Below are 13,141 nucleotides of genomic sequence, written 5' to 3'. Positions count from 1 at the left end.
CCAGAACTGAATGATAGGAATATAAGCTACTGTTTTTACCCCCATATGCAGGTTTGAAAGGTATAATTATCTCAGCTGATGCGAACATAAGACAGCTTGAATCAAATGAACATTTCTGAGTTATGCAGAGGGATATGTTCCTTGCAGATTTGGGTTGTTCCCTCTGATTAAAAGTTAATTTATATTACCATGGGCTGGATAATTCAGCTAGGCAGACTAAGGACCTACACAAGATAGCTTTCTCTCTCCCACTAGAAAAGTACTGTCTACAATATTTTTCCTCCTCCTCTCCTTGGGAGAAAGTTTTACCACTGTGCTCATATAATCAGAGCCCAACATTTGCAAGTAGTAAAAACCACTCCGTTTTCAATGCATCTCAACCTATTAGAAACAAAGCATCACATGACCAAGCCTAAGACCATCTCTATCTACTCTCATAATACACTGCTGCCTCCAACAGTCAATCTAGGATGATCCATTACACCTCCTCACCTGGACATCTCTCTTGCAACCTACAACCCCTTTAAAAACCTCCTAAAATTAACCAACCTAAATGCAAATTGTTCTATAAAATCCAATGTAAACAAAAAAAATAAATTGCTACATAAGAAGTTTTTGCTTTGGGGGAAGAGAGAGGAATAAAATCAATATGACAAAGTAACACTTGGATTGGCAAACCTTTTGTTTTTAAACCAAAAAGACACCCATTTGAAAAATAAATTATTCCTAGCTCCACTAACACTGCCTAGCCTTATGTCAGCAGAGAAGTTCAGATCCACACAAAGATCAGTGAAATAACAAAATGCTCCTACCATATTGAACTACTGGATATACCCCATGCATATTTGCTTTGTACTACATCTTGATGAAATATGCTTCCTCTTTAAAAAACAAACCAACATCTTAAATGGATAAAGAAGTCTTGTCAGCACAGTAGCTGATGAGTGCAATCATAAACCAATTCTCAACTCTGCAGCAATATTCTCTCCATGTCTTTACAGTAATACTGTATAGGATTTCAAAGAAATTGGTACAACTAGGAGGGAACAAACTAGTCAATTGCACAGTGGTCAAATTCGCTACCACAGGCACCAATTGCAGTCCTAGGTATGTATAAAACAGATTTTACAGTTAGAACAATAACTAGATTACTCTCTGCACTGTTTGATTCCCCAAGTTGTTATGACATGGTGGCCAAAAACTAGTGGATCCTGGGCCACCTTTATGTTCACTCCTCAAGTCACACTGTACTCTGGGTAACTTGGAAATACAGGGCACCTGTTGCCTCCAAATGCTAGGGCACATGTTAGCAAGAGAGAAGGCAAAACAAAAAAACAATTGAACAAACTTGTCAGTTTTTCCAGTTTACAGTGAGAAACCAAGCTTTCCTGGCAGATAACACACACGTCAAGTTGCTAGGGACCAGCCAACTTTGAATCAACTGTAGTGTCACTGATGTACTTACCATCCATGAGTTTTGTTGTGGACACAAAACCTTTGGAACCTATAAAAAGTGGAAGAGATATAGGGAAAAGGGCAGGAAACTCCCAAGAAAAGTTATGAATGGAAAAATATGGTACCTAAAAAGAAAAGGAGTACTTGTGGCACCTTAGAGACTAACAAATTTATTAGAGCATAAGCTTTCGTGAGCTACAGCTCACTTCATTGGATGCATTGGATGAAGTGAGCTGTAGCTCACGAAAGCTTATGCTCTAATAAATTTGTTAGTCTCTAAGGTGTCACAAGTACTCCTTTTCTTTTTGCGAATACAGACTAACACGGCTGCTACTCTGAAACATATGGTACCTAGAATTCCATCACTTCAACTCCTTGTAAACCTTTCTGATTATTAAAAAAAGTCCTTTAAGTAATGGGAAAAAATAACTATTATCTTTTGTGTGAAACAATATTTTGGAAAACAAAGTTCTACACCACACTCATATCCAGTTTTCATGATTTCAGACACTACAAAAGATGCACTGTATAGATGTCCGGCAACATGGTTCTTTCCCCAACCAAGTTTTAACTGAGTCTTTCCCATAGACTCAATTTTTGAAATCATTACATTTTATTTAAGGTGTTGTGGACCTTAGCCGCTGTAAACAATGAAAGCATCCATTCATGTTGACATGAATGAGACAGACAAATGAAATATTAAATTCAGTGGCTCTGTTTTTTATTTTTAAATGAAAATAAAATCTCCTTTAAAGCTTAGCCTACAAAGTAGACAACAACTACTTTTAATATAGGGCAAAACCACAGATCCAGCAATTAAATCCTGAGCAATTTTTTATTTTGTTCTTCTTTTTATATCCTAAAAAGGCAGTTCTCGAACTTCAGTTCTCTTGTTCCTTAAAACAATTTTTCTTTTTTAAAAAAAATATACAGGCTAGATACTTCAAAATTCATATCATTTTTGCACTCAGGAGGAAAACACTGTAGTCTCTTTCCTTAGCCTCAAAATTTTGAGGAAACTAAAAATGTAATGATTTTTAACAAAAGCAAAATTGTGTCCTCTAATTTGGGGTGTTAAGATTATTTTAAATTATTTTTTCCACAATCTCATTTTAATAAATGGCCTTTTATCTCCCCAACTCCCATCCAAACTCAGAAGAAAACAGTGTCACCAAATGCACTCAACCAGCCTCAAAGTCACACGTGCTCTATTGCAGATCTTGCTTTCAATGTGTCTTTTGTTTGATGGCTGGTGTTTCAACATCCTCGACTTGAACAGAAAAAGGTCAGCGTAAGTCTTCTGGCATTCATAAACCTGAATCAGGCCCCGCCAAGAGAAGATTGATGCCATAGTAAACTTCCCTCGATAAAAAGAAGGGGGTGCAAGTTTGAGGCAGAGACCAACTCTGTTGTCTGCTAGATTAAGCCTAATTCTCCCAAAGACTGTCGGTAGTTCTAAAGGGTATAATTTTGCTGAACCTCTTTGTCAAACTTTTCCTCGGTTGCCTGTATATTAATTTTGGGTTAGAACTTTTGCCACAGTGCAAAATTATTGCACAAGTATCATAGCTGGAATAGTCTTTCATTAGCAAGAGCCCTGCCTAATCATTTAACATGGGGCTTTTTTTTTTTTTTTTACCTTTGCATCCATATCCTATACACACCCCCTATTCTCCTGGCTGGAGAGGAGGAGACTGCATCATTAACCTTCCAATTTACAAGCCCAAGTTCCATATTGCAGCTATAGAGAAGCTGTTGCTAAAGATTCTTTAAAAGCTCTGGCACTTCTAGGCAGTTGGAACTACTCAACCAGAGGCCAGAGCCAAAGCTTTGCCAAAGCATTAATGGGCTTTTGCCCTTTTAAATTTTATAAGCCTGTCGCCTCTCTGATGCACACAGTTCTATTCAGGGTTCTAAATAGCCATTTCATATTTAAAACAAAGCTTGCATAGGTAGCACCCTAAAACTACGCCAGGTCATTCATCTCCCACCGACCCTCTTACTGTCTCTTAGGAAACCTTTGATAGAGCATTTGTTCAGGCTGCCAAGTTAAATCCTCCTCCCTCATGTCAACGCATTGAAAAAAGCAGTCAGAATACCAGCTTCACTCAGGCCTGCTGAAGTAAATGGAGAAAACCAATTCCTCTGTCACTACACAGAGCCATTAAGCCGTTTGCAGATTATTAACTGAAGCAAAAAGAACATACACTCTGCACAATCAGACAGTAATGCAGGGCTATTGCTTAAAATTATCTTCAGTCTCAATAAATTACCTATACGTGGTAGTTGTTAATTTTCACTCCAGCTGCCTGGACCAGTTAGTGATACCCACAATCAGAGCAATTTGTTATGTTTTCGCCATTATACACCTCAGTTTTATTAAGCATATGAATGAGGTCTGTAGTTGCAGAAGGAACTTAACTTAAAAACTAGTCTTATGCTTCCCACCACAGACTCCAAAGTAAGATTGAAATTAAACTATACACGTGTAAAACAAAAGTTTTCAGTGTACAAAAATGGGTATAGTAACAACTTCTCCGTTCCTCCTTTTACCTCTCCACTCCCCCACCCGCACCACAAAATCAACCTGGAGAACCCCATCCCAGAAGATTAGAGCAAGGAATACAGCATGACTAGATGGCTCCTATTTTTATGTTTACATTCCTTAAGTGTCTTTTAACTGGCTGCCATTCTCCCTTTTACTGCAGCTAGCTCAGCCAGTCTCCCGTGAAAACGATTCCCTCCTTTTTCCTTTTCACAATGGCAAGAAAGCAGGAGCTGGGTTCTTTCAATCGGCCCCTCTCCCCCCCGGCTTCCTGGACAGATGTACACAGGAGAGAGAGAGAGACTGAGACTATTCCTTGTGATTGAGAGAGGCCCCAGTCCCAACTGGCTTTCAAAACCCAGACACAAGGAATTTACACTCAGGCAAGCTTCCCAAAGCCCGGAAAACATGCCCAATCCTCCCTCCCCCCCGAAAAAATACTTTGCTATTGCAACCTTCCTCTCCCCACCCCTTGCCCCCAAAGATTCTTCAGAGCCAGCTCGATTGACTACGAGCCTGTCGGTGCACAACCGGAGCAGTCAGGAAAGGTAAACTGGCCAGAAAACAGAAGCTATCCGGATTATTTTAAAACCTCCTTTGTTTTTATAGCACAAGATCGCTCGCTCTCTTTCTCTCAGGCATGCCTAATTCGCCTCATTGTTTCAGCTTTTAAAACTTAGATCTACAACACGAAAGATCCTCCCCCTTCTGCTATAATTTTCAAGAATTCCTTCTTTTACAGTCACCTCACACAAGACACCTATTTCCCCAACACTACCCCCTTCCCTCCCCAGCTCAAAGTGGAGGAGGAGTGATCCGAGCCCCACATCCATAACATAAAACACTCTGGCTCCTTAATCTCTATTCGCTACAAACACAAAAAGGCAAGGAATTTCCTTTTCCGCTGGATCTCCTGTATTCTTTTTCTGTCTCATTCCCCCTTCTCCTCTCCTCCTTTTTCAGACACACAGATACAACCTGTCCCTTTAAGAAGTCTTCACACATTTTCTTGTCTTACAAAAAACAAATGTTCTTTCTCTCTCTCTCTATATATATAGACACACACACATATATATATATTTCCTTAGCTTGCTTACTCCATTGTTTCGCCTCATTAAAGACACAATCCTTGCCCGGTCACAAACACAGGGAGGTGTGAACGTAAGACTGAAATAGACACGAAACTTACCTAGATTGCACAGCAGGCTTGCAGTAACAAATATAATAAGGAAGCAGGCAGCAAAAATCCTCTTTCCCCAGCTGATTGGCAGCTCTGTTCAGGTGCTTTTAAACTATTTTTCATTTAAAAGCGGTTTCTCTCTGCTGCTCCCCCCCTATACAGACAGTGAAAAGGAGCTCAATGTTAGTGGGTGAGTAAGTGAATCAACTAGCAGAGAGCACAGCAAGTTGAAGTGTCAAATTACATTGGCTATTCTATTACCAAAGGGCCATGCTTTGTGGCTGTTGGCAAAATCTGTCCCAGATTCCTATCTGAAAGGGAGCTCCTCCTGTAGGGATGTTCTGTCCCTCGCTCTCTATTCTCGCCCCCTCTCTCCCCCCACATCTCATAAAGTTAAAGTTAAAAATGAAAATATTGTTTTACAAGATTTAAAAAAAAAACCCACAAACTTTTTCTTAATCCTAGTGAATGGCGTGCAGTGCAAACCATCCCAGATTAGAGAGTGAACGCATGGGACTATCCTCCCCTCTGCATTTTGATATTGCTGAAGAGAGGGGACCCCCCTCTCTGGAATTTATGTAATTAAAAGCGTGCAATGCTGCCCCAGTTTATGTTCTCCTCAGAGGGATTTTTGCCGGGGTTTGGAGAAAGACTCAATGGCTGGTTGCAAGGTTCAAGCTCTTTTTCCTTTTTGATGCGTTTCGCTTTACATTAGCTATGTGGGTTTTTATTTTCAAGGCGAGCAGCACTAATGATTCAGGAAGGAAGGGATAAAGGAACCGCTAGAGAGGAGCGCTAGATTCCCCTCCTAGCCCCACGGAGAAAAGACTCTCTGTTCTGGTGGGGAAGGAAAGAACCTTTTCCAGGGTTAGCAAAATAATAGAATCGTTCCTTAGGAGAGCTTTCTGACTGCCAGTAGCAGCCCCAACCAACACAATCTCCAGCCCGAAGAGGAGTGGCGGTATCATTACACGCACAAGCTTCTCCCAAGAAGGACGGCTTAGGGAAGAGGGAGGAGAAAACAGAAAAAAGAGGAGGGGCTGTTTTTTATTTTAAATGCAACCACTCCGGATGCGGGTGTCTAATTGTCCCTCAAAGTTTGATCGTGTTCCTTGCCATCAATTCCATGAGTTGTCCTCCCCACTTTTTGACCCTGTCACTGCAAATCTCGGGGCCTTAAGATGGGCTCTCAGACCTTACTGCTAGGCGGATCAATCGAATAGCAAAAATAATAGAGCGTGAGTTGTTGTTGTTTTATTGCTGTTTTTTTAAAAAAGAGCAAATCCAGCGTGATTTCCAATAAGAAAAGACAAGGACAATTTCTTGTTATTAACAGCACCAATCCTCTAAATACAACTCCCCCGACTTCTCTTCCCCTGATAAAACACTTCCAGGACAATCAATATTTTATGATGAGTTGTTAATAAGCCTAATATATTCATTCCGGTTCCAACGGGGTTTGTTAGATTATGCAATTAAGATAAGCAATTTAAACAGTGCCATAGAGCTCTTCAGCGGCTCAGATTTATTTTGTTGTTGGAGGAGGAGAAAGAGATCTAGTATTTAAGGGATGTCGGGTTACTAGAAGGGGGAGGGACTTTGTTTTTATCAAACTGCACTCTATTCACATTGCACTATTTACTGTGGAAACACTTTTGCACTTATGCCGACTAACTATTGCAATTGTTTCCCTAACCCATTTAAGTGGTGCTCGCTTATTTACGGGGGTGTTCCGTCTGTAAGAAGGGCGAGTAGGAATTCAGGGTTGATTGGTAGGGGAGGGGTCATACCCTTAACTGCTGCCTTCTCTTCTCCAGCCTGCTTCCTAATGCCTAAATCCCTCATCAAACCAAAATTTAACCTCATCATGTTCTTGTTGCTGTTATTAACTCTCAAAAAATGCAGCCCCATCTTCTCCCGCCCCTACTAAAATCCGTCTAACCTAGAGTTCTTCTCCCTGCTTTTCATTTCACTTTAACTAATGCTGTCAAGACCTGCTCCAAAGTCCATTATTGAGGTCAGAGGAAGCCTGGGCATTAACTTCGGGGGGCTTTTGATTAGTCCCTTAGTGGTTTTTTTCCTGTTCCCCCAAAGTAACCTCACCTGAGCTCCTCAGTGCTTTTCCCACGTTCCTCTCCCAAATTTCCACCGAAGGAAGGGTCTTAGTGCTTTCCCCTGATCCCACCCAGTGTGCTTTCTGCCTCCCCTTACCCCTCCGACCGTGTTTGCAGCAGCCCAACCAGAAGGGGTAGAGAGCCTTTAATGCACAGAGCGAGCCCCTTCGGCCAGGGACTGTGTCTCCTGACGCGCCTGCAAAGCACCAGCCACATGCAGCTGTGTAAATAATACATCCCCGCCAGCAGGTCCCCTCTATAGCTAGGGAAACTTGGGAAGAAATACGGGGTCGCAGAGCTCGGCGCCTTTGCAATGCACAACAGGCGGGGAAATCCGGAGGGCCCCCGCGGGGGGAAACGAGCGGCATGTTGCTCGAGGCCAGCGCTGTCGTAACGGGGAGGTGCAGCAGCAGCGGGCGTGGAGGAAGCTCCAGTCCAGGTGCTGCGGGGCCGGCTCCGGGCGCCGCGTTTTGCAGGCAGCCGCCGTGTCAGCCGGAGAGCGCTGAATAACAAAGACAAGTTTGAGAGCAGCGGCAGCCGCAGCCGCGGCGGCAGGGCTGGCGGAGTGACGTCAGGGAACAATGCCAGTGCCAGCCGCGCTGACACACGCACCGCGCCGCTGCTGCTCCCCCCTCGGCCCCAGCGCCACACGCAGCGCGGGGCTCTCTGCTGCGCCGCGCCTTAAAGGGGCCGCGCCCTGCTGCAGGCCCAGCCCCGCTGCGCCTGGCTGCCACTCACACCGGGGTGCGGGAACCGACCCGGCTTGGGGCTGTTTGAAGCCTTGATCTTATTTGCTCAAGGCAGCTGCTGGCCCTGCATAGGCCGAGAGGCGGCCACAGCTCTTTCCCCCAACGGGCCTGCTCCTGCAGGCTTTTACTCACCAGCATAAGCCATACCTGTGAGCAGGGGGTGTAGGGTCGGGCCCCACCTCGGCCACCAGCCTAGACGCCAGACACCACACAGCAGATGGCCCGATCATTAGTTACTAGATTATTTGATTGTTGGGAAAAAAAAAAAAACACATTGCAGTAGTTCCATTAATTGCTATGGTGCTCATTCCACAGGGTGCTTGCTGTGAAGGGCCAAGCTCCTTTTTCCCATGTTGCTCTGCTGGGTCAGGAACAGAAAGGGACGATGATTCATCGTGTGGTCAGAGCATCTGAGTAGGACCTAGACGATCTAGTCTCTTATTCTGTGTCACTCTCCCCACGTGCATGACCTTGGGCTTGGCACTCAGGAACCAATTGAGATAACCCACTACCTTTGGACCCCTTAAGCACCCATTCAGCTTCACCTGGGGGGTGTCGTTGCTTACTGACTTCCAAGGGGAAAATTTCCAAGTATAAGCGTGCGCAACAGCAGATTTAAATTTTGAAATGGGTCCTCCGAGGTTGGGTGCCGCAGTTGCTGGATGCCATTTTGGAACATCGAGGGCCTGAGTGTCAGAGGTGCTCAGTGCATAGACCTGATCCAAAGCCCCATGAAGTCAAGAGAAATATTTCAGTTGACTTCAGTGGGTTTTGCATTAGCAACCTGCAGCTCTCATAGATAGCAGTTGGGGGGTACTCAGCCCCAGAGGGCCAGATTTTTAAAAGGTATTTAGTAGGGTTACTGACTTTCTAATTGCACAAAACCCAACACTCCTGTCCCTGCTCTGTCCATTCTCTGAGGCCCTGCCCACACCCACTACATCCTCCCACCTCACTCACTTTCACCAGGCTGGGGCAGAGGGTTGGAGTGTGGGCTCTGGGGTAGGGCATCTGAAAATGTGGGGCATCACTGGGACAGCAAATAAGAGCAGGTCAGCTTGCGCACTCCCAGCACGTGCTGCAGTCTCCTTAGGCAGGGGCCATATTCACAGAGCCGAATGCGCCGGCGCGGCACATTCTGCGCGCGGGAGAAGGTTCGGGGGTCTCTGTGAGGAACTGTGACTCTCTGCTGCTGTGAGGCTGGCCGGAGGGCTCGGTATCCTTTGGTGCCTCATCACTCCCCTGCCCCGGGCTGCAAGTCTGGGCTGCCACAGCGTCTGCTGTGTACAAAGCTCAGTGTGGGTCAACAATGGGGGGGATTCTTCTGGGGGGCTGCGGGTGGGAGTGGTGGCTGTGCCCCAAGTCAGGCATAGGGGCACCAGTTTAATAATCCTGCGTAGGGTCCCATAAATCCTAAGGATGGCCTAGGTCACGGTTCCCGGCCAATGGGAGCTGTGGAGCTGGCACTTGGGGCGGGAGCCGTGCACGGAGCCTCCTTGTCCGCCTATGAGTCAAGAGGCTGCAGGAACGTGGCAGCTGCTTCCAGGAGCTGCATGGAGCTAGGGAGCCTGCCTTAGCCTCAGCCCCCCGCTGCATGGCTAACCGGACTTTTAACAGCCTGGTCATCAGTGCTGACCAGAGCCACTAGGATCCCTTTTCAACTGGGCATTCTGGCCCAGAACTGGACGCCTAACAACCCTAGGCAGATTGTAAGATGTTTGGGGAGCAAGGATTATCTTGGGTCCCCTTAGCACAATGGGGACCTGGTCCATTACATGGGCTGCTGGATTATTATTATTTGTATTACCACAGCAATAATACACAAACAAAAAGTACCACCACCACTAAGGATCTTCAAAACTTGCAGCTTCCTAACTCCCATTTATTTCAAGGCATTTTTGAAAATCCCCCCAGATGCCTACTGCCTTTAATGATCTGGTCCTTAGTAACTCCAGCTGGGCTCCCAAAAAGAATGATGCTCACTTTTAAAAATTTAGTCCTTAACCAATCTATGCTTCTGTTTCCTTATCTGGAAAATAGGAATAATCATCATATATTACCTGCCATGAGGTGTTTTACTTGTGACATCATCTGAAAGAGATGGAAGGCTCCCTAGAAGGAAAAAAAGGAGTGAAATTTTATTTATTATGCTAGAAGTGCAAAAATGTCAGTGTTATAGTATGTTTGCTTCATGTTTGTAAATAGCCACATAAAGTCTCATGAGAAGAGTATTAATAGCTTTAATGGATTTTCATTGAATGGTTGTAGGGACAAAATGTGTATTAAAGTTGGAGAGGGTGGTTATTTTATATCAATTAAGATTAGACAGGCTGTTTGTGCAGCCTTTTAAAAATGTACAGTAGTTTGCAAGTGCTAACCATTATCAATAAAATTAGAATATTTTAAATAACATGTTTTTAAATTGGAAAAAACAAGGGTTTCACTTCCTACCACATTAGAGGGGTCCCTGCCACAGAAACTGGGTTAATACTGAGCTGGATCTCTTGGAAGGTGAGAATGCCTGCATCACACATTTGCAGAAAGCCCCATATGATTTTGGGACAGCCTGAGGACAAGACCATGAGCCCCAATGTGTCTTACCTTCTTTTACATATGATGGCCCCTTTGCCTCTCATTGCCCTTCCTTTGAGATCCATATAAACCCCAATAATTTTACCCAGCAGTCCAGAGATTAAAAAGATGGATACTGTTTAGTCAATGCAGCCCATAAATCATTCTGCTCCCGAGCCTGCGTTTGATGCCCATTATTGAAACGTGGGCTGCATAAACCCAGCCTTCTAAGTAACTAATGATGACATTGTACCCATGCAGTCATTTCATTATAATCACACAGATGATATGTCATTAGCATTACACCTTAATAGTGGATTAATTAGCAATTAATTTCCTCTTCTTATTAAATGATCAGCTTGCTAAGGATTCAAAACTTTTGTTGTAACAGTCCACAAAGGCAAAGGCCAGAACTAGGTTTAATGTTTCACATTCTAAAAATTAACAGTTTAGAACTGTGCTGGTTGAAGGCAAAAGTATTATAAAATTAAAAATTAAATATCTGTCTAGGATGGAAAAAATGTTTACAAGGCCATACTCTAACCTCGATACTTAAACATCATTTCCACTGATGTCAACAGGATGGAAATTGGAAGCTGTGTTATTGGTATGTTGTATAGTAACTGGTTTAATTCTTAAAGATTCTTTGGAACATTGCCACCAAAGAACCCCTCTATCACTGCATTCTTGTGGGGTTTTTAATCAACCGTACCACCTTGTGCTGTGATCCCACAGTTTTTACCAGTTAAGCAGATGTGGACTGGATTTGTAGGGGGCTGGGAAAAGTCAAGGTGTTGCAAGAAGTGGTAGTGTTGATTTAGCAGGTTGTTCTACCCTCCCAGTCTGTACTAAATATCAATTGTCCCAGTACAGTGTTAGGGCCACGGTGATGCTAGGGGTGCCATGTGCAGAGACATAAAACGGAGGTCCTGTCCCCTTGTAGTCACTGGTGATCAGAATCTTTTGTAAGATTAAGGTTGTAAACCAGAGGTGGGCAAACTACGGCCTGTGGGCCACATCCGGCCCGCGGGGCCATCCTGCTCAGCCCTTGAGTTCCCGGCTGGGGAAAACTAGCTCCTGGCCCTCCCCTGCTGTCCCTCCTCCCCCCGCAGCTTCAGCCTGCCAGCCAGCACAGCAGCAGCGTGGCTGGCTCCAGCATGGTAAGGGGCAGGGAGCATGGGAGTCCCCGGGGGCCTGTCAGGGGGCAGGGGTGTGGATAGGTGTCGGGGAAGTCAGGGGACAGGGAGTGGGGGGGCTGGATAAGGGTGGGGAGTCCCGGGAGGGGGCAGTCAGGGGACAAGGAGCAGGCGGGGTTGGACGGGTCGAGAGTTTTGAGGAGGGGCAGTCAGGTGGCAGGAAGTGTGAGGGGGCGGAGGCCAGGCTGTTTGGGGAGTCACAGCCTTCCCTACCCAGCCCTCCATACTGTTTCGCAACCCCAATGTAGCCCTTGGGCCAAAAAGTTTGCCCAGCCCTGGTGTACACCATAGTGCTTGGCCAAAAGCCAGCTGTTACAGTCTGCCTAATACCCACCTGAGAATGCACTGAGGCAAGATATCATCCTTTACTTCCTCCCCAACTCTTGCTGTGTTTAAAATTAGCCATGTTCATTCCAGAGGGGGTTTTAGTGGTCCATTTGTAAGGTATATTTGGAGATTATTTTAAGTTTGTGAAGTTCTTTGGGATGAGAGGTGTTATATAAATGCAAGATAGGAGATAAAGCGGAGAGTCTGAGCTGGTCTGATCTGTGCTCAGCCTAATTGAGGGAGCTGCAAAGGTGGCTTTACGATGGGGTGTATTCTCTACCTCGCATCCATCTGATTCTGGGGCCAGCTTGGAGGACTGGGTCAGTCCTAAGCATGAAGTAGAGCAGCCCCAAAACTGCTCAAATTTATATCCAGCTGCCCAAGGGACAATTCTGGTAGTTGAGTTTTACCCAGGCACAGGGATATCAGGGGGGCTCAGGAGAAGGGACAATGTAAGAACCACTACAGTGGCCTCATGTCATCTGGCGATTTCCAGTGCAGGGATCAGCTTCCTTTCCAACTCGTTAGCACTGCCAGAGCAAGACAAAACAGCATTTGCAGGGCCAAGGCTTAGGCCCAGTGTTTTGGTTGAGTGGTTTTTACATTGGAGGCTGCATTTAGCAAGTGAGTGCTCTTGACAATTAAAGACTCACAGCAGTGGCTATAACCAGCCTTCACATAGAAACTGTGCGGACTTCAACAAATGCACCTCAATCCTGGCTTAACGTTATAATGCTGAAGTATTAAAACCTCTCCTGAGAAGAGAGAGTTGTTCTGAATCATGTTGCACTAGGTGGTGGTCCTGTCCACAGGGACTAGACTGAATCTGCTAAACTCATTTCTCTTCTATAACCCAAGGCAGATTTGAATTCCATTCTGCAGGGGATCGAGTACTAAACCAGGGCATCGCCTCACCCTCTACAGATGTAGTTTAAATTATTAGTTTTTGATGCTCCCATAATTTACATTGTAATGAAAATGAAATTGATCATGATTACATGCAG

At 44.9% G+C, this 13,141-nt stretch overlaps 1 protein-coding gene and 1 long non-coding RNA gene across 32 annotated transcripts in view; both read right to left on the bottom strand.

Annotated features, from left to right (window-relative positions):
- Positions 1–6,125, bottom strand: part of ZMIZ1 (zinc finger MIZ-type containing 1) — a 504,711-nt gene extending 498,586 nt beyond the window's left edge. For 6 of the 30 annotated variants that reach the window (XM_043518774.1, XM_043518772.1, XM_038410171.2 and 3 more), the window contains exon 1: positions 5,190–5,446. The gene's annotated coding sequence lies outside the window, so the exon portion shown is untranslated. Of the gene's footprint in view, positions 1–5,189 lie in introns of all 30 variants that reach the window. The other 24 variants (XM_043518792.1, XM_043518782.1, XM_038410180.2 and 21 more) reach the window with 7 other exon arrangements.
- Positions 6,126–8,194: 2,069 nt separating this feature from the next.
- The window catches only part of LOC119858781, a 75,836-nt gene continuing 70,889 nt past the window's right edge, over positions 8,195–13,141 (bottom strand). Inside the window, exons 3-4 of one of the 2 annotated variants that reach the window (XR_006282714.1) lie at positions 10,104–10,155; positions 8,195–8,279 (exon numbers count right to left, since the gene is read on the bottom strand). This is a non-coding gene — a long non-coding RNA (uncharacterized LOC119858781). Of the gene's footprint in view, positions 8,280–9,987; positions 10,156–13,141 lie in introns of those variants that run through there. The other variant, XR_005294006.2, reaches the window with a different exon arrangement.

Source organism: Dermochelys coriacea, chromosome 7 (assembly GCF_009764565.3).
Source record: "Dermochelys coriacea isolate rDerCor1 chromosome 7, rDerCor1.pri.v4, whole genome shotgun sequence".
In the NCBI taxonomy this organism is placed as follows: Eukaryota; Metazoa; Chordata; order Testudines; family Dermochelyidae; genus Dermochelys; species Dermochelys coriacea.
Note: the sequence above shows the minus strand (reverse complement) of the source record. Positions and strands in the feature narration are given on the sequence as shown.